This window comes from Aethalodelphis obliquidens, unplaced genomic scaffold (genome assembly GCF_003676395.1).
Source record: "Aethalodelphis obliquidens isolate GAN/ISIS:26980383/991018 unplaced genomic scaffold, ASM367639v1 scaffold4, whole genome shotgun sequence".
NCBI lineage: Eukaryota > Metazoa > Chordata > Mammalia > Artiodactyla > Delphinidae > Aethalodelphis > Aethalodelphis obliquidens.
Genome location: NW_020837948.1, coordinates 7,112,803 through 7,137,219, shown reverse-complemented (window position 1 = coordinate 7,137,219; position 24,417 = coordinate 7,112,803). Strand labels below are relative to the sequence as shown.

Below are 24,417 nucleotides of genomic sequence, written 5' to 3'. Positions count from 1 at the left end.
CCTTAATTTGGGATGATTCGTTGTCTATTCAGGTATTCCACAGATGCAGGGTATATCAAGTTGATTGTGGAGCTTTAATCCGCTGCTTCTGAGGCTGCTGGGAGAGATTTCCCTTTCTCTTCTTTGTTCTGACAGTTCCCAGGGGATCAGCTTTGGATTTGGCCCCGCCTGTGCGTGTAGGTCGCCGGAGGGCGTCTGTTCTTTGCTCAGACAGGACGAGGTTAAAGGAGCCGCTGATTCGGAGGCTCTGGCTCACCCAGGCCGGGGGGTAGGGAGGGTCACGGAGTGCGGGGCGGGCCTGCAGCGGGAGAGGCCGGCGTGACGCTGCAGCCTGAGGCGCGCCGTGCGCTCTCCCGGGGAGCCGTCCCTGGATCCCGGGACCCTGGCAGTGGCGGGCTGCACAGGCTCCCCGGAAGGGCGTGTGGCTAGTGACCTGTGTTTGCACACAGGCCTCCTGGCGGTGGCAGCAGCGGCCTTAGCGTCCCATGTCCGTCTCTGGGCTCCGCACTCCCAGCCGCGGCCCGCACCCGTCCCTGGAGCTCTCCCAAGCAGCGTTCTTAATCCCCTCTCCTCGTGCACCAGGAAACAAAGAGGGACGTAAAAGTCTCTTGCCTCTTCGGCAGGTCCAGACCCCTCCCCGGACTCTCTTCCGGCCAGCCGCGGCGCACCAACGCCCTGCAGGCTGTGCTCACGCCGCCAACCTCAGTCCTCTCCCGGCGCTCCGACAAAAGCCGGAGCCTCAGCTCCCAGTCCCGCCTGCCCCGGCGGGCGAGCAGACAAGCCTCTCGGCTGGTGAGTGCCGGTCGGCCCGATCCTCTGCGCTGGAATCTGTCCGCTTTGCCCTCCGCACCCCTGTTGCTGTGCTCTCCTCCGCGGCTCCCAAGCTCCCCCACTCCGCCTCCCGAAGTCTCCACCCGCGAAGGGGCTTCGTAGTGTGTGGACACTTTTCCTCCTTCACAGCTCTCTCCCGCTGGTGCAGGACCCGTCCCTATCCTTTTGTCTCTGTTTAGTTTTTTCTTTTGCCCTAACCAGGTACGTGGGGGGTTTCTTGCCTTTTGGGAGGTCTGAGGTCTTCTGCCAGCATTCAGTAGGTGTTCTGTAGGAGTTGTTCCACGCGTAGATGTATTTCTGGTGTATCTGTGGAGAGGAAGGTGATCTCCGCGTCTTACTCTTCTGCCATCTTCCCGGAAGTCCTCTCGTGTGTTCTTCTGGCATTTGTTTTAAGAATTTCCCAGCATCATAAAATGAATTGAGGAGCTTTTCCTTCTTCCTATTTTCTGAAACATTTTGTGTAAGATAGAGATGCCTCTTAAAGTGTCTGGGCTTGGTGTTTTGTTTTTGTTTTTGTGAGTTGATTAACTATTGATTTGCTTTCTTTTATAGGCTTATTCAAGTTTTCCATTTCTTCTTGACTTCATTTTGGCAAACCATTTTTCTAGGAAATGGTCCATTTCATTTACGTTTTCATATAGATTGCATAAAGTTGTTTGTAGTAATCCGTTATGTTTAAAAAAATCTCTGCTAAATCTGTGAAAACTATGTCTTCCTTTTTGTTCCTAATGTTGTTTATACTCTCTTTCCTGATCAGTCTTGCTGTGGGTTTGCTATTTTATTAGTTTTTGCAAAGAATCAGCTTTCGGTTTTATTAATCCTTGCTGTGATTTGTTTTCTATTTTAAAAATGTCTGCTCTTACTCTTTTTTTTGCTTTCCATTTTCTTCAGGTTTATTCTGCTGTTCTTTTTGTAATTTCTTGAGCTGAATTCTCAGATCTCTGCTCTCTAAACTTTTTATTCTTTTCTAATATAGACATTTTTTTCTAATGCACATATTTCCCTCCATCTGTGGTTGTACATGCATCATACAAGTTCTGATATATATCTCTAATAGATAACAGATAATATATATAGATGTATCTCTAATCACTTAATTTGTAATAGTTTCTAATGTCTATTATAATTTCTTCTTTGACTTATGAATTATTAACAATTACACATTTAAGTCTCCAAATGTACAGATTCTTTGGTCATCTTTTCTGTTATTGATTTCTGTTTTACTGGATTATGATTAGAGAACATGTTTTATGATTTTGATTATGTGGTACTGAAAAAGTTTTCTTGTGGCATTGTGCCTGGTACATGGTTTTTTGTGAGTTTGAAAATGTTTTGTTTTCTCTAATTGCAGGGTTCTACATACATCTCTTAATCAAGCTTATTTGTTGTGTGGTTCAAATATTCTATCCTTATCACTTTTTATTTGCTCAAGACAATTATTGAGAGAGTTATGTTAAAATCTCCTGGCATGGTGGTAGAGTTTTGGTTCCTCCTTGTAACACTATCAAATTTGCTTTATATACTTTGAGGCTATGGTTTTATAATTTGTTTTATCTGCCTGGTGAATGGCAACTTTTATCATGTAGTAACTCTCTTTAACCTTGCTGTTTGCTCTAAAGTCTATTGTGAGGTATTAATATGTCCAGAACAGTTAAAAAAATTTTTATTTTATATTGGAGTATAGTTATTTTTCCAGCACTTAAAATATTTTTATATAGCTCAGCAAATGTAAAAATAGGAAGGAGGCTCTATTCCCATTCCCTCCAAGAAAATACAGAATGTTACATTTGTATTTGAGCAAAGATTCGAACCAAGAATTCAAAATCATTCTATGAACCCTAAACTCTTACTCTTGCTTCTACTGTTCCCATAACAATGGTCTTAATGTTATATAGAAAAACTCTCCAAGCACAGAATAACATCTGACTCATCAGTGGATAATCAAAAAACAACACACAAATACATGGAATGGTTAGACAAAGTCATTTAGACTAAATTGCATCCATATTTAAGTAGTTGCCAGGTGGTTATTGAAGAGCCTAAAGAAAGATAGGTATTCTAGGGACCAAATTGGGATTAAAATATTCAGTAGCTAATTACTTTTCCCCTGCCCTAATATAAAGCCCTAGGAACTAAGTCATTACATTTTAAGTGGTAAGCAGCATTTCACTACTCATAATTTTGATTCACTGATACAATTACTAATCAGAGCCATCTCGTAACCCATTTCTACTAGTCAAAGCTGCAGAATAAAATGGGAATATTTCCTATATTGTCTAATATGCGATTACTTTCCATTTCAAATATTCTTTCATTCATTCTAAAAAAGACTACTGTTGGTCAGTAGCACATTTATCAAGTGAAAAATTTCAGTTTTAGGGTACAAGTCAAGATGAATAAAATGAAGCTCTTGAACTTAAATCTGCACACACTACTGGTTTTCCTAATGGTTAACTAATTGTCATTCATGGAGAAAAATGAATTTATTCCTTCAAAGTAAAAAAAGACTAAAAGTGTATCTTTTTTCTCCCCTTAAATTAAAAAAACTTACAGGACAAAGTTTGCATTTCTCTTTTACAGTGAATTACAAATTCCTGAACCAGCAAACAAAAATTAAAATTCAGAATTTAAGATCAAGAAACAAGCTAAATCATGTAATATTTAATTAAGAAACTGACAATGGAATATTACCCAAATAAAAAGTAAGTACAAGCTCAATTAGCATGTTCCATATTTCAGAGAAGAAGCATTAAGGGTTTATGCCATAAGTTTATTTACAAACATATCTAGGATTCTGAGTTCAAGAATTTGATCGTTCTTTCAAAGAGACTGCCCCTTTTAAAATCTGCTCTACATATCTATCTGATAGATTAGTTTTTAAGCAGTTGCTGTCTTACTCTAAAGAAAGGCACAACAAATCTAGACCCAAAGTACAAACTCATAATAGCTAGTAACTGCTACTTCTTTTCCACTGAAAATGGTAAATTCTTCCCTGGATCCTCCTCATAGTGGCTCCTACGGACCACAGAGGTTGTGAACCTCTGGATGCTCTATCCCAACATAGTGCTGTGGGAAGCTCTGCGAAAGGCGCAGAGACTGAAGGTGCAAGAAATGGTGGTGGCACACCAAGCTGTATTGGAGCATAGTTGAGTAGCAATGTTGTGTTAGTTTCAGGTGTACAGCAAAGTGAATGAGTTATATATATACTTGTATCTATTCTTTTTCGAATTTTTTTCTCATTTAGGTTATTACGGAGTATTGAGCAGAGTTCCCTGTGCTATACAGTAGGTCCTTGGTTATCTATTTTATGTTTTATTTTTTTTCAAATTTTATTTTATTTATTTTAAACATCTTTATTGGAGTATAATTGCTTTACAATGTTGTGTTAGGTTATCTATTTTAAATAGAGCAGTGTGTACATGTCAATCCCAAACTCTCAATTTATCCCTCCCCCTCCCCCTTCTACCCTGGTAAGCATAAGTTCATTCTCTAAGTCATTGAGTCTGTTTCTATTTTGTAAATAAGTTTATTTGTATCATGTTTTTTTAGATTCCACATATAAATGATATCATATGATATTTGTGTTTCTCTGTCTGACTTAATTACTTAGTATGATTATCTCCAGGTCCATCCATGTTGCAGCAAACGGCAGTATTTCATTCTTTTAAATGTCTGAGTAATATTCCATTGTACATAGGTACCACATCTTCTTTATCCATTCCTCTGTCAATAGCCATTTAGCTTGTTTCCATGTCTTGGCTATTGGAAACAGCACTGCAATGAACACTGGGGTGCATGTATCTTTTTGAATTATGGTTTTCTCAGGGTATATGCCCAGGAATGGAATTACTGTATCGTATGGTATCTCTATTTTTAGTTTTTTAAGGAACCTCCATAGTAGTAATATCAATTTACATTACCACCAACAGTGAAGGAGGGTTCCCTTTTCTCCACACCCTCTCCAGCATTTATTGTTTGTAGACTTTTTGATGATGGCGACTCTGATCAGTGTGAGGTGATATCTCATTATAGTTTTGATATGCATTTCTCTGATAATTAGTGATGTTAAGCATCTTTTCATGTGCCTCCTGGATATCTGTATGTCTTCTTTGGTGGAATGTCTATTTAGGTCTTCTGCCCATTTTTTTGATTGGGTTGTTTGTTTGTTTTGCTATTGAGCTGCATGAACTGTTTGTAAATTTTGGAGATTAATCTCTTGTCAGTTCCATCATTTGCAAATATTTTCTCCCATTCTATGGCTTGTCTTTTCATTTTGTATATGGTTTCCTTTGCTGTACAAGAGCTTTTGAATTTAATTAAGTCCCATTTGTTTATTTTTGTCTTTATTTCCATTACTCTAGGAGGTAGGTCAAAAAAGATCTTGCTGAGATTTATGTCAGAGAGTGTTCTGCCTATATTTTCCTCTAAGGGTTTTATAGTATCCAGTCTTACATTTAGGTCTTTGATCCATTTTGAGTTTATTTTTGTGTATGGTGTTAGGGAGTGTTCTGATTTCATTCTTTTACATGTAGCTGTCCAGTTTTCCCAGCACCATTTACTGGAGAGACTGTCTTTTCTCCATTGTATAGTCTTGCCTCCTTTGTCATACATTAGATGACCTTAGGTGCGTGGGTTTATCTCTGGCCTTTCTATACTGTTCCATTGATCTATATTTCTGTTTTTGTGCCAGTACCATACTTTTTTGATGACTGTAGCTTTTTAGTATAGTCTGAAGTCAGGGAGCCTGATACCTCCAGCTCCGTTTTTCTTTCTCAAGAATGCTTTGGCTATTCGGGGTCTTTTGTGTCTCTATACAAATTAAAAATTTTTTTGTTCTAGTTCTGTGAAAAATGCCATTGCTAATTTGATAGTAATTGCATTGAATTTGTAGATTGCCTTGGGTAGTATAGTCATTTTCACAGTATTGATTCTTCCAGTCCAAGAACATGGTATATGTTTCCATCTGCCTGTGTCATCTTTGATTTCTTTCATCAGAATCTTAGTTTTCATAGTAGAGATCTTTTGCCTCCTTAAGTAGGTTTATTCCTAGGTATTTTTGTTCTTTTTGATGTGATGGTAAATGGGATTGTTTCTATAATTTCTCTTTCTGATCTTTCATTGTTAGTGTATAGAAATGCAACAGATTTCTGTGTATTAATTTTGTATCCTACCACTTTACCAAATTCATTGATGAGCTCTAGTAGCATCTTTAGGATTTTCTATGTATAGTATCATGTCATCTGCACTTACAACTTTACTTCTTCTTTTCCAATTTGGATTCCTTTTATTTTTCCCCCCCTCTTTAATTTCCATGACTAGGACTTCCAAAACTATGTTGAATAAAAGTGGTGAAAGTGGACATTCTCATCTTGTTCCTGATTTTAGATGGAATGCTTTCAGTTTTTCACCATTGAGTATGATGTTAGCTGTGAGTTTGTCATAAAATGCCTTTATTATGTTGAGGTAGGTTCTCTCTATGCCTACTTTCTGGAGAGTTTTTATCATAAATTGTGTTGAGTTTTTTTGAAAGCTTTTTCTGAATCTATTGAGATGATCATATGGTTTTTATTCTTCATTTGGTTGATGTGGTGTATCACACTGATTGATTAGCAGATACTGAAAACTCCTTGCAACCCTGGGATAAATCCCACTTGATCATGGTGTTGATCCTTTGAATGTATTGTTGGAATTGGATATTTTGCAGGTATTTGTTGGGGATTTTTGTGTCTATCTTCATCAGTGATACTGGCCTGTAATTTTCTTTTTTTGTGGTATCTTTGTCTATTTTTTTTATCAAGGTGATGGTAGTCTCATAGAATGAGTTTGGGGGTGTTCCTTCCTCTGCAATTTTTTTGGAATAATTTCAGAAGAATAGGTGTTAACTCTTCTCTAAATGCTTGATAGAATTCACCTGTGAAGCCATCTGGTCTTGGACTTTTCTTTGTTGCAAATTTTAAAATCACAGGTTCAATTTCAATACTTGTGATTGATCTGTTCATATTTTCTATTTCTCCTTGGTTTAGTCTTGGGAGACTGTACCTTTCTAAGAATTTGTCCATTTCTTCTAGGTTGTCCATTTTATTGAAATATAATTGCTTATACTAGTCTCTTACGATCCTTTGTATTTCTGTGGTGTCCATTGTAATGTCTCCTTTTTCATTTCTAATTTTATTGTTTTGAGACCTCTCCATATTTTTCTTGATGAGTCTGGCTAAAGGTTTATCAATTTTGTTTATCTTTCAAAGAACCAGCTTTCAGTTTTATTGATCTATTTTTTTATGTCTCTGTCTCATTTATTTCTGCTCTGATCCTCATGACTTTTTTCCTTCTACCAACTTTGGGTTTTGTTTGTTTTTCCTCTAGTTGCTTTAGGTGTAAGATTAGGTTGTTTATTTGAGATTTTTCTTGTTTCCTGAGGTAAGATTATATTGCTATAAACTTCTGTCTTAGAACTGCTTTTGCTGCATCCCATAAATTTTGGTTCATTGTGCTTTCCTTTTCATTTTTCTCTAGGTAATTTTTTGATTTCCTCTTTGATTTCTTCAGTGATCCATTGGTTGTTTAGTAGCATATTGTTTAGCCTCCAAGTGTTTGTGTTTTTCACAGTTTTTTTTCTTGTAATTGATTTCTAATCTCATAGCATTGTGGTTGGAAAACATGCTTGATATGATTTCAGTTTTCTTAAATTTACCAAGTCTCACTTTATGGCCCAGCATGTGATCAGTCCTGGAGAATGTTCCACGTGCACTTGAGAAGAATGTGTATTCTGCTGCTTTTGGATGGAATGCTCTATAAATATCAATTAAGGCCATCTGGTCTCATGTGTCATTTAAGGCCTGTGTTTCCTTTTTGATTTTCTGTCTGGATGGTCTGTCCATTGATGAAAGTGGGGTGTTAAAGTCCCCCACTATTATTGTGTTACTTTCAATTTCTCCTTTTATGGCTGTTAGCTTTTGCCTTATATATTGAGGTGCTCCTATGTTGGGTGCGTATATATTTACAGTTGTTGTATCTTCTTCTTGGATTGATCCCTTGATCATAATGTAGTGTCCTTCTTTGTCTCTTGTAACAGTCTTTATTTTAAAGTCTATTTTGTCTGATATGAGTATTGCTAGTCCAGCTGTCTTTTAATTTCCATTAGCATGGAATAATTTTTTCCATCCCATCACTTTCAGTCTGTATGTGTCCCTAGATCTGAAGTGGATCTCTTCTAAGCAGCATATATACGAGTCTGGTTTTTGTGTTTTTTCAGCCAGTCTATGTCTTTTGGGTGGAGCATTTAATCCATTCACATTTAAGGTAATTATCAATATTTATGTTCTTACTGCCATTTCCTTAATTGTTTTGGATTTTGTTTGAAGATCTTTTGTGTTCCCTTCTTCTTTTGTTTTCTTTTATTGTGATTTTATGACTATCTTTAGTGTTGTTTTTGGATTGCTTTTTCTGTTTTGTGTGTGTTTCTATTGTAGATTTTTGGTTTGCAGTTCCCATGAGGTTTTGATATGGCAGTCTATATATAAACAAAATTGTTTAAGTTGCTGGTCTTTTAATTTCAAATGGATTTCCAACATCCTGCATTTGTACTCACCTCTTCTCATGATTGCTTGTTTTGATATCATATTTATGTGTGGATGATTTCCTATCTTACTGTATTTTTGCCTTTACTGGTGAACTTTCCCATTCCTAATTTTCTTGTTTCTAGTTGTGGCCTTTTCTTTTCTATCTAGAGAAGTTCCTTAAGCGTTTGTTGTAAAGCTGGTTTTGTGGTGCTGAATTCTCTTAGCTTTTGCTTATCTGTAAAGCTTTGGATTTCTCCATTGAATCTGAATCAGACACTTGCTCGGTAGAGTGTTCTTGGTTGTAGGTTTTTCCCTGTCATCACTTTAAATATGTTGTGCCACTCCCTCTGCCCATCAGAGTTTTTGGTGAGAAATCAGCTGATAACATTATGGGTGTTCCCTTGTATGTTATTTGTTGCTTTTCTCTCATTGCTTTTAATATTTTTTCTTTAATTTTTATTAATTTGATTATTATGTGTCTTGGTGTGTTCCTCCTTGGGTTTATCCTGCCTGGGACTCTCTGTGCTTCCTGGTCTTGGATGACTATTTCCTTTTCCATGTTAGGGAAGTTTTCAGCTACTATCTCTTCAAATATTTTCTCAGGTCTTTTCTCTCTCTCTTCTCCTTCTGGGTCCCCTATAATGCAAATGTTGGTATGTTTAATGTCCCAGAGATCTCTGAGACTTTCTTCATTTCTTTTCATTCTATTTTCTTTATTCTGTTCTGTGGCAGTGATTTCCACCATTCTGTCTTCCAGCTCACTCATCCGTTTTTCTGCCTTACTTATTCTGCTATTGATTCCTTCTAGTGAATGTAAAAATTTTAGGGCTTCCCTGGTGGCGCTAGTGGTTGGGGGTCCGCCTGCCGATGCGGGGGACGCGGGTTCGTGCCCCGGTCTGGGAGGATCCCGTGTGCCGTGGGGTGGCTGGGCCCGTGGGCCATGGCTGCTGGGCCTGCGCGTCCGGAGCCTGTGCTCCGCGACGGGAGAGGCCACAGCAGTGAGAGGCCCGCGTACCACCAAAAAAAAGAAAAAATTTAATTATTGTATTATTCATCTCTGTTTGTTTGTTCTTTAGTTCTTCTAAGTCTTTGTTAAACATCTCTTGTATCTTCTCGGTCCATGCCACCATTTTTTACCGAGATCTTGGATCATCTATACTATCATTACTTTGAATTCTTTTTCAGGTAGATTGCCTATCTCCACTTCATTTAGTTTTCCTTGTGAGTTTTTATCTTGTTCCTTCATCTGGGACATATTCCTCTGCCATGTCATATTGTCTAACTTTCTGTGTTTTAGTCTCTGTTTTGTAGGCTGCATGATCATAGCTCCTGTTTCTGGTATCTGCCTCCTAGTGGGTGAGGTTGTTCCAGAGGCTTGTGCAGGCTTCCTGGTGGGAGGGACTGGTGTCTGCCCTCTGGTGGGTGGTGCTGGGTCTTGCTCTCTGCTGGGCATGGCCATGTTAAGGTTTGTGTTTAGAGGTGGTTGTTGGCTCAGTATGGCTTTAGGCAGCCTGTCTGCTGATGAGCGGGGCTGTGTTCCTATCCTGCTGGTTGTTTCACCTGAGGCGTTCCAGCACTAGAGCCTGTAGGCTGTTGGGTATGGCCAGGTCTTGATGCCAAAATGGCAACTTCCAGGAGAGTTTACACTGATCAGTATTCTCTGGGGCCTCTGCCACCAGTGTCCTTGCCTCCTCAGTGAGCCACAGCTGACTCCTGCCTCCACAGGAGACCCTCCAAGACTCATAGCTAGGCCCAGCCCAGGGTCCTATGGAGCTACTGCTTTATGCTGGGTCCCAGTGTACTTGAAACCTTGTGTATGTCTTCCAAGCGTGGAGTATCTGTTTCCCCTTGTCCTGTAGAGCTCCTGCACTCCAGCCCTGCTGGATTCAAGGGCAAATGTGCTGGGGACTCCTCCTGATGCCAGACCCTCAGGCTGGGTAGCATGATGTGGGGCTCAGGAACCTCACTCTTGTTGGAGAACCTCTCTGATATAATTATTTTCCAGTTTGTGTTTTGTCCCCCACCCCAGTGGGTATAGGATTTGATTATATCATGAAAGCACCCCTTCTGTCATCTCGTTGTGGCTTTTTTGTCTTTGAATGTAAAATATATATATTTTTGGTAGGTTCCAGTCTTTTTTGTCAATGGTTGTTCAGCAGTTGGTTGTGAGTTTGGTGTTTTTGTGAGAGGAGGTGAACTCGAGTCCTTCTACTCCATCTTTTCTGGAATTAAGGGGCTGCTTTTAGTTTGGATGCTTGCTGTCTCTTTCCTCAGCATGTGCTGACCTTTTTCCCCTTTATATCATGTGTGCAGGTCAGTGGTCCTTGCACGCCCCTTGGATGGTGGGGGCAGGGCTTGATGCCTGCTTGCAGGTCTCGTATAGGTGACTGCTGTCCGTGCACTCCTGGGGCAGTGTGGGCTGCACTTGGCGCCTGCTTGGGGGTCTCCTAGCTGTGGTTGCTCTCCTCTCCTGGGACAGTGGGAGCAGTGCTTGTGACTCATAGTGGTGGCCCGTGCCCACCTCTGGAGCCCACAATGGTGGCGGCTACTTGTGTCCACCCCTGGAGTTTCTGTAGGCAGTGTCCTGTTTTCTGGGAGTACTCATAGGGAAAGAAGCCCTTATGGTGGTCCCACCTCTCTCCTTGTATGCCCCCCCAACAAAGGTGCTTGCCTCTCTGGTGGGCCCAGGCTTGTTCTGAATGCACCCTCAGTTGCCGCAGTCCAACCTCTTCAGGCTGTGTCTGTGCAGCCAACCCCAGTCTTCTCCCTGGGTCTGACCTCTGAAGCCTGTGCTTCAGCACCCAGCCCCCACCCACACTGACAGACACGCGTCTCAGTCTGGGGAACACAGGGCGGTGGTGCTGACCTTCTGTGCACGTTACTGTCCGTTTTGCCTTCTGCACACCAGTTGCTGTGCTCTCCTCCAAAGCTCTGAAACTCCCCCTCCATCCAGGCTGATCTCCACAACAGTGAGGAGACTTCCCAGGGTGTGAGAACATTTCCTCCTTCACAGCTCTCTCCCTGGGGCACAGGCCCCATCTTAATTCCTTTCTTTTTCTTTTTTCCTTTTGTCCTTCCTGGTTACATGTGTGTTCTTGCCCTTTCGGGAGTCTGAGGTCTTCTGCCGGTGCTCAGTAGATGTTCTGTGTGAATTGTTCCACTTGTAGATGTATTTTAATGTTTTTGTGGGAGAAGGTGAGCTCCCCATCCTACTCTTTTGCCATCTCGATCCTGTCCTCACTGTTAATTGTTTAAACTATTTGGAAGGGGAAATGGGGAGAGTCCCTCCACTCAGCCCCAGGGTTGTTCTAATGTCAGGGCTCCACTGGTCACTTGGGGCTCGTCCACCTCCTCCTTGGTGTCCTGCCCTCAGCTGACCTGGAAGCAGATGTCTATATTTAAAAACTGAAGTATAGTTAATTTACAGTGTTGTGTTAATTTTTGAATCACAGCAGAGTGATTCAGTTATATATATATTATTTTTCATATTCTTTTTCATTATGGTTTATTATAGGATATTGAATATAGTTCCCTATTGTTTATCCAGTCTATGTATAACAGTTTGCATCTGCTAATCCCAAACTCCCAATCCATCCCTCCCCTGCCTCCCCCTGCCCCCCGCCCCCGGCAATCATAAGTCTGTTCTCTATGTTAATGACTATATTTTTATACTAAGTCTTGTTATTTGATAGGGCAAGTCTCCTTAGCTTTTTCTTGAGTTTCTTAGCTATTTGTGGCCTTTCAAACTGCTATAAGTTATAGAATTACTTGCCAAAATCACCTCTTGAATTTATGATTGAGATTGTTATTATTTTGTAAATAAGTTTGGAGAAAATTAATATCATTATATTATTAAATCTTCCAATCCATCAACATGGTATGGTTAAAGACATCTTCCATTTAATGTCTTTAATGTATACACTTAGAGTTCTCTTCAGAGACAACTTATATACCTTTGCTTATTTTATTCCTCAGTACTCTTTTAATGTTATTATAAATGGTATCTTTCAAAAGAATAAATTTTATTTTTATTGCTTGTGCTAGTATATAGAAATAGAATTGTCATACTATTTTTTAAATCCAGTAACCTTACTCAATTCTCATTAATTTTAATAATGTATCTTGTATGTTCATTTTAATTTTCTACCTACACAATCATGTAATCTTGTTTTTTTTTGTTTGTTTCAATCCCTTATACTTTTTGTTTCAATTTCCTGGTTTATTGATCTGGCTAGGACCACAGTGCACAGGGCTGAATTGAAGTGGCAATAAGTGGGATCTTTGTCTTGTTCTCTATCTGAAAAGGAGCACTTACAATATTTTACCGTAAAGAATGTTTGTTGTAGATTTTCATCTCTAATAATCAAGAAAGTTTTCTTCTATTTCTACTTTGCAAAGAGGACACCATGAAAGTGAATGAATCTAGAATTGTCTTTCAATGCTTTTTCTACATCTTTCCTGTGTTTTTCCTCCTTTAATCTGACAATGTTGTAAATTACATCAATTATTATTTCCTGATGTTAAATCAAGTTTGCTTTTCTGGGATTAATTCAACTTGGTCATAATGCATTATCCTTTTTCTAAGTTGCTGGATTCAGTTTGCTGATATTTTATTTAGGATTTTGGTGTCTATTTTATGAGTAAAATAGGCTTGTAAGTTTTTCTGTCTTGAATTGATCATGTTGGGTTTTGTTATAAAAGAGTTATTCTAATATCACAAAATAAATTGGGAATTTTAGTGCTTTCATTCTTTTCTCTGGAAAAGTTTGTGTAAAATTGTTATATCTTGCTTAAGTGGCTGATAGAATTCATTGGTGACACTGTCTAGCCTAGAGGCTTTAAATTAAAAAAAAATTGAGATAATTGTAGATTCACATACAGTTGTGAGAAACAATACAGAGAGGTGCTATGTACCCTTTACCCAGTTTTCTCCAAAGGTAATAGCTTGCAAAACCATAGTAGTATCTCACAAATAGGATCTTGACATTGACACAATCAAGACAAAGAACATTTCCATAACCACAGGGATTTCCCATGTTGTCTTTCATAGCTACATGCAGTTTCCTCTCACTCTTGTACCATTTCTTTTTTAAAAAAATTGTTTTTACATCTTTATTGGACTATAATTGCTTTACAATGGTGTGTTAGTTTCTGCTTTATAACAAAGTGCATCAGTTATACATATACATATGTTCCCATATCTCTTCCCTCTTACGTCTCCCTTCCTCCCACCCTCCCTATCCCACTCCTCTAGGTGGTCACAAAGCACGGAGCTTATCTCCCTGTGCTATGTGGCTGCTTCCCACTAGCTATCTATTTTACGTTTGGTAGTGTATATATATCCATGCCACTCTCTCACTTTGTCACAGCTTACCCTTCCCTCTTCCCATATCCTCAAGTCCATTCTGTAGTAGGTCTGTGTCTTTATTCCCGTCTTACCCCTAGATTCTTCATGACATTTTTTTTTTCTTATATTCCATATATATGTGTTAGCATATGGTATTTGTCTTTCTCTTTCTGACTTACTTCACTCTGTATGATAGACTCTGGGTCCATCCACCTCACTACAAATAACTCAATTTCGTTTCTTTTTATGGCTGAGTAATATTCCATTGTATATATGTGCCACATCTTCTTTATCCATTCATCTGATGATGGACAGTTAGGTTGCTTCCATCTCCTGGCTATTGTAAATAGAGCTGCAATGAACATTTTGGTACATGACTCTTTTTGAATTTTGGTTTTCTCAGGGTATATGCCCAGTAGTGGGATTGCTGAGTCATATGGTAGTTCTATTTGTAGTTTTTTAAGGAACCTCCATACTGTTCTCCATAGTGGCTGTACCAATTCACATTCCCACCAGCAGTGCAAGAGTGTTCCCTTTTCTCCACACCCTCTGCAGCATTTATTGTTTCTAGATTTTTTGGTGATGGCCGTTCTGACTGGTGTGAGATGATATCTCATTGTAGTTTTGATTTGCATTTCTCTAATGATTAATGATGTTAAGCATTCTTTCATGTGTTTGTTGGCAATCTGTATATCTTCTTTGGCAAAATGCCTATTTAGGTCTTCTGCCCATTTTTGGATTGGGTTGTTTATTTTTTTTGTCATTGAGCTGCATGAGCTGCTTGTAAATTTTGGAGATTAATCCTTTGTCAGTTGCTTCATTTGCAAATATTTTCTCCCATTCTGAGGGTTTTCTTTTGGTCTTGTTTATGGTTTCCTTTGCTGTGCAAAAGCTTTGAAGTTTCATTAGGTCCCGTTTGTTTATTTTTGTTTTTATTTCCATTTCTCTAGGAGGTGGGTCAAAAAGGATCTCTCTGTGATTTATGTCATAGAGTGTTCTGCCTTTGTTTTCCTCTAAGAGTTTGATAGTTCCTGGCCTTACATTTAGGTCTTTATTCCATTTTGAGCTTATTTTTGTGTATGGTGTTAGGGAGTGTTCTAATCTCATACTTTTACATGTACCTGTCCAGTTTTCCCAGCACCACTTACTGAAGAGGCTGTCCTTTCTCCACTGTACATTCCTGCCTCCTTTATCAAAGATAAGGTGACCATATGTGTGTGGGTTTATGTCTGGGCTTTCTATCCTATCCCATTGATCTATCTTTCTGTTTTTGTGCCAGTACCATACTGTCTTGATTACTGTAGCTTTGTAGTATAGTCTGAAGTCAGGGAGCCTAATTCCTCCAGCTCCATTTTTCGTTCCATTTCTTAATCTCTGACAACCACTAATGTGTTCTCCATTTCTGTAATTCTGCCATTTCAGGAATGTAATATAAATGAAATCATGTATTCAGTATGCAGCCTTTTGTAATATGCCTTTTCAGTCAGCATAATTCTCTGGAGGTTCATTCAAGGCTGTTTCGTGTGTCAGTAGTTTGCTCCTCTTTTTTCTCTGAGTAGTGTTTCATGGTGTGGATGTGCCACAGTTTTGTGTAATTATTCACCCACTGAATGAAGAACAGCTCAGTTATTTCCAGTTTGGGGCTGTTATGAATAAACTTGTTATGAATATTTGTATGCTGTTTTTTTTGTGTGTGTGTGTGAAGATAAACCTTCATTTCTGTGGGATAAATGCCCAGGAATGTAATTATTGGGTCATATAGGAGTTGAATGCTGATTTTTTTGTTTTTAAAACCTGCTCAACCATCTTCCGTTTTACATGCCCATCTACAATGTATGAGTGATCCAGTTGTTCTTCATCCTCAGCAGCATTTGGTGTTGTCACTACTTTTTATTTTAACTGAGTAATATTTAAGCAGTTCTGATAGGTGCATAGTGATATTTCATTGTGGTTTCAATTTGCATGTCTCTTAATGGCTAATGATGTTGAACATCTTTATTTTATTATATTTTATCTTAATTAATTTTAATTGACATATAGTTGATTTACAATGTGTTAGTTTCAGGTGTACAGTAAAGTGATTCAGTTACACATGTATATGTGTGTGTGTATATATATGTATATATACACACACACACACAAACATTCTTTTTCAGATTCTTTTCCATTTTAGATTATTACAAGATATTGAATATAGTTCCCTGTGCCATACAATAGGTCCTTGTTGTTTATCTATTTTATATATAGTAGTGTGTAACTTTTAATCCCAAACTCCTAATTTATCCCTTCCCCTCTTTACCCTTTGGTAACCATAAGTTTTTGCACATCTTTTCATGTACTTATTTACTATCTATATAACCTCTTTGGTGAAATGTAGCCTTTAGAATTTTATAATTCATGTCCTTTGTCCATTTTCTAATTGGATTGCTTGCTATTTTAATGTTGATTTTGAGTGTTCTTTGTAATATGCAAAGTTACTAGTCCTTTGTTGGATAGGTGGTTTGCTAATATTTTATCCTAGTCTGTAGCTTATGTTTTCATTCTTTTAACAGGATTTTCACAGAGTAAACATTTAAAATTTTGGTGAACTCTGATTTATCAGATTTCTCTTTATGGATCATGCTTTGGTGTCAAGCCTAAGAACTCTTTGCCTAGCTGTAGGTCTTGAGTATTTTCTACTATTTTTTTCTTCTTGAAGTTTTACAGTTTCATATTTTACACTTAAGTTCATGATCTATTTTGAGTTAACTGTTTGATAAGATGTGTCATATAGGCTGAGGTTCTTTAGTTTTTTGCCTATGGATGTCTAACTGCTCCAGCAGCATTTTTTGAAAAGGCTCTTTCCTCCATTGAATTGCTTTTGCATCTTTGTCAAAAATCAGTGATGAGTGTGTTCCCAATTATGTTGCCTCATTCCCAATTATATCAGTCAGAGTCCAATCAGGAGCCCAAATCTATACCAATTTGAAAAACAGAAATTTATATAAAGAATTCTTAACTAGTAACAGGTGGTTAACTACTAAGAGATTTAAGGAGATTCTATGGTGTCCAAAAGTATGAAGTACCAAAAAGTTGCTTATATCCCTAGAAGACTGGACAGTGAAAGAACTAGGACTTAGGAGGGAGGGCACATTCCATCCCTCCATGAAGGCTGAGATTCAAACCACATCAAAAAGGGCAATGGTACTATAAGAACACACAGACTGCTAGTGCTGAAAAAAATTGCTAGAGATAGTGAGCCACAGTTGGTTTGGCAGATGGGAAGATAGTTGCCTGAGGGTGTGGCTGGAGCTGTAGCAGAAGTGACTGCTAGGCTGTGATAGTGTGGTCTGAGGGCTCTGGCCAGACTGTCACAAAAGTATATTCCAGGTGAGGAGAACATGGCTTGTGGCGGCCCTGAAAATGCAGCTGGGCTTGTGTGTCAGGGCTGCTGAGTTGAGTACCAACAAGTTTTCCATACCAGTCCTCTGGCTCCTCAGCTTAATGGAAAGGAAGGAGAAATGGATTCCAAAAGTAAAGTACCTACTGATTCAGTGTCTCCCAGAGCCAGAGCACTGAGCCAGCTGGCACAGAGGAAATGTGTACAGAGTTCACAATGCAGGGGAAAGAAGTGTAGGTTTGAAGTTGAGAAGTAATCAGTTGATAACCGGCATACCAACCTTGAGGGAAGGTGTATTAGGGCTCTCCAGAGAAACAGAACTAATGGAATGTATGTGTGGATGTGGGTAGGTGTCTGTCTGTCTGTCTATCTGAAGGAATTGACTCACGTGATTGTGGAGGCTTGGCAAGTCCAAAATCTGCAGGGTAGTTGTCAACTGGAGACCCAGGGAAGAGTTTATGCTACAGTTTGAGTCCAAAGGCAGTTTGCTGGCAGAAGTCCTCTCCTTCCAGGGAGGTCAGTCTTTTTGTATGAAGGCCTTCAACTGATGGGATGAGGCTCACCCACACTATGGAGAGTAATCTGCTTTACTTAAAGTTTACTGATTTAAATGTTAATCTCACCAAAAACAGCTTCATAGAAACATCTAGAATAATGTTTGACCAAATATTTGGGTACTGTGGCCTAAGCAAGTTGACACATAAAATTAATCATTACAAAAAGCATTCAGCCTTTCACCATTAAAGATGATGTTAGCTGTAAGTTTTTCGTAGGTGCCCTTTATCAGCTTGAGGAAGCTCCTTTCTGTTCCTGCTTTGCTGAGAGTTTTTTTAAAAAATTATGATTAGGTAGGGATATTATCATATTATTTTTCTGTTTCTCAACATGATCACATGATTTCTCTATTTTCACTCTGTTTTTACAGTAAATTACATTGATTTTCAAATGTTAAGCAAATCTTGCATTTTGGGATAAATTCTACTTGGTCATGATGTATTATTTTATTTATATATTATTGGATTGGAATCATTTAAATGTTGTTAAGGAAATTTATATCTATGTTCTTGTTCTTGAGAGATATTGGTCTATTTTTTTTTTCTTTTGCCTCATAGGATGAGTTGGGAAGTGTTCCCTCCTCTTGTGTTTTTCTGGGAGAATTTTTGTAGAATTGGTACTATTTCTTTCTTAAATATTTGGCAGAATGAACCAATGAAACCATCTGGCCTAAAGTTTTCTTTGTGGGAAGGTTTCCATTTATGAATTAATTTTTTTCAATAGATGTAGAGCTATGCAGATTATCTATTTCTTCTTGAGTGAGCTTTAGTAATTTGTCCTTTTGGAATTTGAGTGACGGTTTGATTAGTGGACACATAAATACAAATTTGTATTGATATTTCCAATCCATATTTAAATTAGGGCTTTTAATAAACTTTTCTTGAGTTTATGCTTGCATCTCTTTTCTTATGTGATAACATAAATTTTCTGTGGTCTTTAATGTTGCTTATTGATACTCTGTTTTCAGCTCTGCAGGGGCATGTAAAATTCTGAACTTCCTGGTCCTCTTGTGGTTGGATTTGCGCACATGACATAATTCTGGCCAGTGAATTGTGAGGAGAAATAGAATTTTTCCACTTCCAAGCTAGAGAACTTAATTGCTCATTCTGGCTTCAATTCTCTTTTGCCCAGCCTCAGCAATTGTGGAAATGTATTGAGAGGGAGTTTTAATCAGCCTGGGTCCTTGAGAAACTATAATGCACAGAGCATCCTGACAGCTTCTACTGGATACATGGCATGTGCAAGAAATAAATCTTTGTTGTTTCAGGCCACTGAGCTCTGAAGTTGATTATTATTGCAGCAAAATCTCCTATCCAGATTGATATCATTTCTTATTTGCTTTATCCTGCTAAATAAGAAGGTAGCTTAAAAAATAACAATACAAATAATATTAATCATAAAATATTATAGTATATACAGTATATATACTATAATAATATTATTAGTGATAAGACTACTGAATGAAGTTTAATATTTCTTTGGCAGTTCGTTTAGCTCTTAATATGACCTACTAAGGATGAGCAAACTACTATGTTCCAAAGTCTCTTGAAATTATTATTTTCTTTCTGTGATTGTGTTACCTAATTTTATATATTGCTGAGTCATCTTTAAACTAAATTTGAGGCTTAAGGTTTTTTGAATGTGAGTGATCTGAATTTGGTCTGCAGATGTGATTACAGCCCCACAGGGACCTTTCCCCCTCCATCTCCTCAGCACTAAGGCAACTTTCCTTGAGGTTCCCTGGTGCTGGGGTGGGGATGAGCTATTCAACTTCTAGTTCAACCTTAGCCTGAGAGTACAGCCCTTTGAGGCCCCAGCTTTCTGTGGGATATGGTGTCCTAGCAGACTCCCACCTCGAGTGGATCCTGCTCATTTCCCTGTGAGGCTATTGGAATGAAAGCCTGTTTACCTGGATAGACAAGTGCTCTCAGGAAAATAGCCTCACGGCCCTGCTTCTCTTTCTGGGTTCACATTTATTTTCTCATGCGCTTCTCACCTCCTTGGTGTTTAAGAAGATGTTCTTCTTTAAGAATTTTTTATCCAGTATTGTTAATGGTAGAATTGTCTGAGTGATCGAATCTGCCATATGCTCAGGGAGGGAAGTCTGACTATTGGTTCTGAGGTAGAAATTAATGAGATATTTATATGGTGGTGGCTGGACCATAGGAATGATTCCACTGTCTTTCCATTAACCCTCATCCGTTTTGTTTTTCTTCCTTCAGTTGCATGGGAAGGATAAGGCAGGTTCAGCTCTGTTGTCGTTGCTTCTACCTGGGAGATCATCATCTCCCCTCACAGTGCCCCCATTCATCAAAGATAGGAGTCCTTCTTGTCCTTGCCTGCCCCAAAGAGAACAAGAGTAGATGGGAAAGTACTGCTCTCTGCCTTGAACCTGTGCGGCTCATGAGTGGGTGTCAATGTTAGATTTCTCTTCTTAATACAAAAGTGGTATACATAGCTCCTTGTAGAAATTTTAGAAAATACAAATAAATGTATAGAAGAAAATTAAATCTGCTTATAATCCCAGAATTCAGTGATAAACATTTGGGCCCATTTGCCCCCTAGTATTCTTTTATCAAAATGAGAATATACAGCATGAGTTTTCTTATATCCTGAAGCAACAGTAGTGTGGTTACCTAGCAGTACATCAGGAAGTGCTGATTCAGAGTGTCCTTGGATTTTCAGAACGCCTGATTAGTGTGAGCACAGGGCCATTGCTCCTTTTAGGGTTTCCTTGGGATATCTATGAGTCACGTTCTCTTTCTTATCTCCCAGGGTTGTTGAAAGTCTCCCTGTTGTTGGTCTGTCTGGGGGTGCATTCTGCCCGTTGTACACTGAGTGGGCCCTATTGGTTGTCACTTGCCATCCTTTCTTCCTGGGCTGCTCAGGACACTGCCTAGCAGTTCTTCTGGCCACTGCTTACCAATATCTCTTGTCTGGTAACTGGATTTCACGTTGGCAGGAAACTCCGTCTTGAAGAGATGAACTCCGATGGCCAGTGGACTTAGAGAAGTGGGAGCTAAGAAAACAAACTAATTTTCTGTGGATGTATAAAAATGGTACCTTTGTACACATAAAGGTGATACCCGTCTAGACTTGAATATGATGTACTATTTACTGCATCAAATTTAGTTTTTAAAACTTTGATATTAATTTAATTTTTAAAATTGAAGTATAGTTGATTTACAGTGTTTCAGGTGTACAGCAAAATGATTCAGTTATATATATATATATATATATATACACACACGCATATATATGTATTCTTTTTCAGATCCTTTTCTATTATAGGTTATTACAAGATATTGAATATAGTTCACTGTGCTACACAGTAGGTCCTTGTTGTTTATCTATTTTTATATACAGTAGTATGTATCTGTTAATCCCAAACTGCTAATTTATCTCTCCCCCTCTTTCCCCTTTGGTAACCATAAGTTTGTTTACTATGTCTGTGAGTCTGTTTCTGTTTTGTAAATAAGTTGATTTGTATTATATTTTTAGATTCCACATATAAGTGATACCATATGATATTTGTCTTTGTCTGATTTACTTCACTTAGTATGACGATCTCTAGGTCTATCCATGTTGCTGCAAAAGGCATTATTTCATTCATTTATTTCATATATATACCACGTCTTCTTAATCTTTTCATCTGTTGATGAACACGTTTAGGTTGCTTCCATGTCTTGTCTACTGTAAATAGTGCTGTTATGAACACTGGGGTTGATATTAATTTTAGATTCAGGCATAGCCAGCCCCAGTTAATTGAGAATTATGGCTCTGGGACCGTCTTCTAGCCACCATCCAATCTTCATTTATGGCCCACTGGCCCCCTGAATATTGGGATATTTAGACCCTAGGCCTGTTAGTCTTCTCACCCCACACTCCCGGGGCCTGCATAACCCCTACTTCTTAGTTCTCTCTCTCCTATATTCTTCTTCCTCTCATATCTCATCTGGATATGCCCCCACCCCTCCCCATGCAGCCCAAGCTTGTTTGGACACCTCTTGCCTACCTGGCTCCTGCCCCTGTAGCCCCTAATAGAAGCTCCTCTCTAGGCCCCAAAGTCCCAGGGTTCTGTGCTCATAGGAAAGGATCTGTGCAGGGCCATCTGTCAGCTTCTGCCTGCCTCCCCAAGGGGCATCTGCTTTCACTGTCTTTTCTCTGACAGCCATTCCTCACTCCCTGAAGACAAACTCCTCTTGAACAGAGTGATCCCAGGCTCTGGGCAGCTGGGTGCCCGAGCTGTGAGGCATCTGGGTCCTGGGTACAGGCCAGTAGTCAGAGTCACTGCTCTTTGCAGCACCTCTCTTTCTTCCACTTAGCCTGGACACTGTGCCCCCAGTGCCTGGCTGGGAAGATGCTCACCACAGCCCAAAGGATGCTCTCTATCTTCACAACACCATGGCACCCCACCATGCAGCCATCAGCCTTGCTGTGTGCAATGACCTCCCCTCACAGAGCTGGTGTGCCTGCGGTGCCATTGTTCTCCACTTCTCTCGTGTGTCAGCCCTTTGCCTTTGCTGTTCCTGTCTGCAGGCAGGCGCTCACCCCTGCCATTCTTCACTCAGGCCTTCCTGTGACTTCCACAACACCTCTTCTAGAGAACCTTTCCTCACCAAGGCCCCCTGCAGGTCTCTCGGTGATCCTGTGTGCCACTGGTTCCTCTTGGGTCCATTTGACTCCTGCTGACTGTGGGCACCATGTGAGCAGGATCTGGGTACAGAAATGGTTTTTGGAAAATGATGGTTGAACAAGAGAGTAGATACATTGTGAAGGCTGTGAAAGTGGTCTAGCTGTGGGCAGGGCCGGTGAGTCTGTCCTTCTCCTCCTTCTCCCAGACCTTTGCATGCAGGAGCCAGACCCAAGCACTTTGCCTCTCCCTGAGTGCCCTCCTTTCAGCCTGGTTAGAAGGGAATGGGTGGAACACCAAATAGGATAGAAGCTTCTGTCACCTGTTGGGGGCAGGTCTGGTAGTAGGCTGCAGCTTTGCTGCCCCACCCTACCCCAGTCTCGACACCTGACGTCCTGGGGCTTGTGAGCCTAAAGGAAGAATCCAGGGCATGTGCAGTGATGAGCCCAGCCTGTGTGGGCAGTGAGCAAACAGACTACTGCTATCTGCTTTCAACCAAAAGTTTTTGGCTTTTAATTAGAAGCGTTTCTTCTTGCCTAGGGGGATTGGCCAGACCCTGCATCTTCAGGGCTAGTCTGGGCAGTTAACTTTCTTGAGCCCCTAGCATGTGTGGCCTGTGCCACCTGGGGTCTGCAAGGAGGTGAGTCTGGTGCAGCTGGGATTCTGCTTTTTGCCAGAGTGGGTACTGCAGGGAGCAGGTTTAGCGGTTAAGAGCATGTGTTTTGGCCCTTGTAGACTTGCATTTTAATCCTGGCTCCGTTGTTCTGAGCCTCACTCAGTTTCTTTTTCTGTAAAGTGGAGATAATAATAATACCTCCTGCGTTGTTGGGGTAAGGTTTAAAACAAATGCTTATTAAGCGCTTATCACAGGGCCTGGCACAAAGCACTCTACTCCCCCAGGAGAGAAGGAGCAACATCTTGTTTGTGTCATCATGATAGTTAATTTTGTGTCAACATGGCCAGGCCATGGTACCCAGACAGATAGTTGGTCACACACTATTCTAGATGTTTCTGTGGAAGTATTTTTTGTTAGTGAGATTAACTTTTATTTTTATTTATTTATTAAAATTTTTTTTTATTTTATGTAGGAGTATAGTTGATTAACAATATTGTTTTGGTTTCTGCTGTACAGCAAAGTGAATCAGTTATACATATACATATATCTACTCTTTTAAAAATTCTTGTCTCATATAGGTCATTACAGAGTGTTGAGAAGAGTTCCCTGTGCTATACAGTAGGTCCTTATTAGTTATCTATTTTATATATAGTGTGTATATGTCAATCCCAATTTTCCAATTTATCCCTTCCCCCTCTTTCCCCCTCTTGTAATCATAAGTTTGATTTCTACATCTGTGACTCTATTTCTGTTTTGTAAATAAGCTTATTTGTACCATTTTTTAAGATTCCACATATAAGCAATATCATGTGATATTTGTTTTTCTCTGTCTGACTTACTTCACTCATTGTGACAATCTTTAGCTCCATCCATGTTGCTGCAAATGGCATTGTTTTGCTCTTTTTTATGGCTCAGTAATACTCCATTGTATATATGTACCACTTCTTCTTTATCCTTTCCTGTGTCAACGGACATTTAGGTTGCTTCCATGTCTTGGCTATTGTAAATAGTGGTGCAATGAATATTAGGGTGCATAAATCTTTTCAAATTATGGTTTTCTCCAGGTATATGTTCAGGAGTGGGATTACAGGTTCATATGGTAGCTCTATTTGTAGTTTTTTAAGGAACCTCCATACTGTTCTCTATAGTGGCTGATCCAATTTACATTCCCACCAACAGAGTAGGAGGGTTCCCTTTTCTCCACACCCTCTCCAGCATTTATTGTTTGTAGATTTTTTGATGATGGCCATTCTGACTGGTGTGAGGTGATACCTCATTGTAGTTTTGATTTGCATTTCTCTAACAATTAGTGATTTTGAGCATCTTTTCATGTGCTTTTTGGCCATCTGTATGTCTTCTTTGGAGAAATGTTTATTTAGGGCTTCTGTACATTTTTTGACTGGGTTGTTTTATTTTTTTTGATTCTGAGCTGCATGAGATATTTATATATTTTGGAGATTAATCCCTTGTCAGTTGCTTCATTGGGAAATATTTTCT

At 39.3% G+C, this 24,417-nt stretch overlaps 1 pseudogene; it reads right to left on the bottom strand.

Moving 5' to 3' along the window:
• Positions 1–3,701: 3,701 nt before the first annotated feature.
• Positions 3,702–3,893, bottom strand: LOC113617628 (cytochrome c oxidase subunit 7C, mitochondrial pseudogene; annotated as a pseudogene).
• Between the last annotated feature and the right edge of the window lie 20,524 nt (positions 3,894–24,417).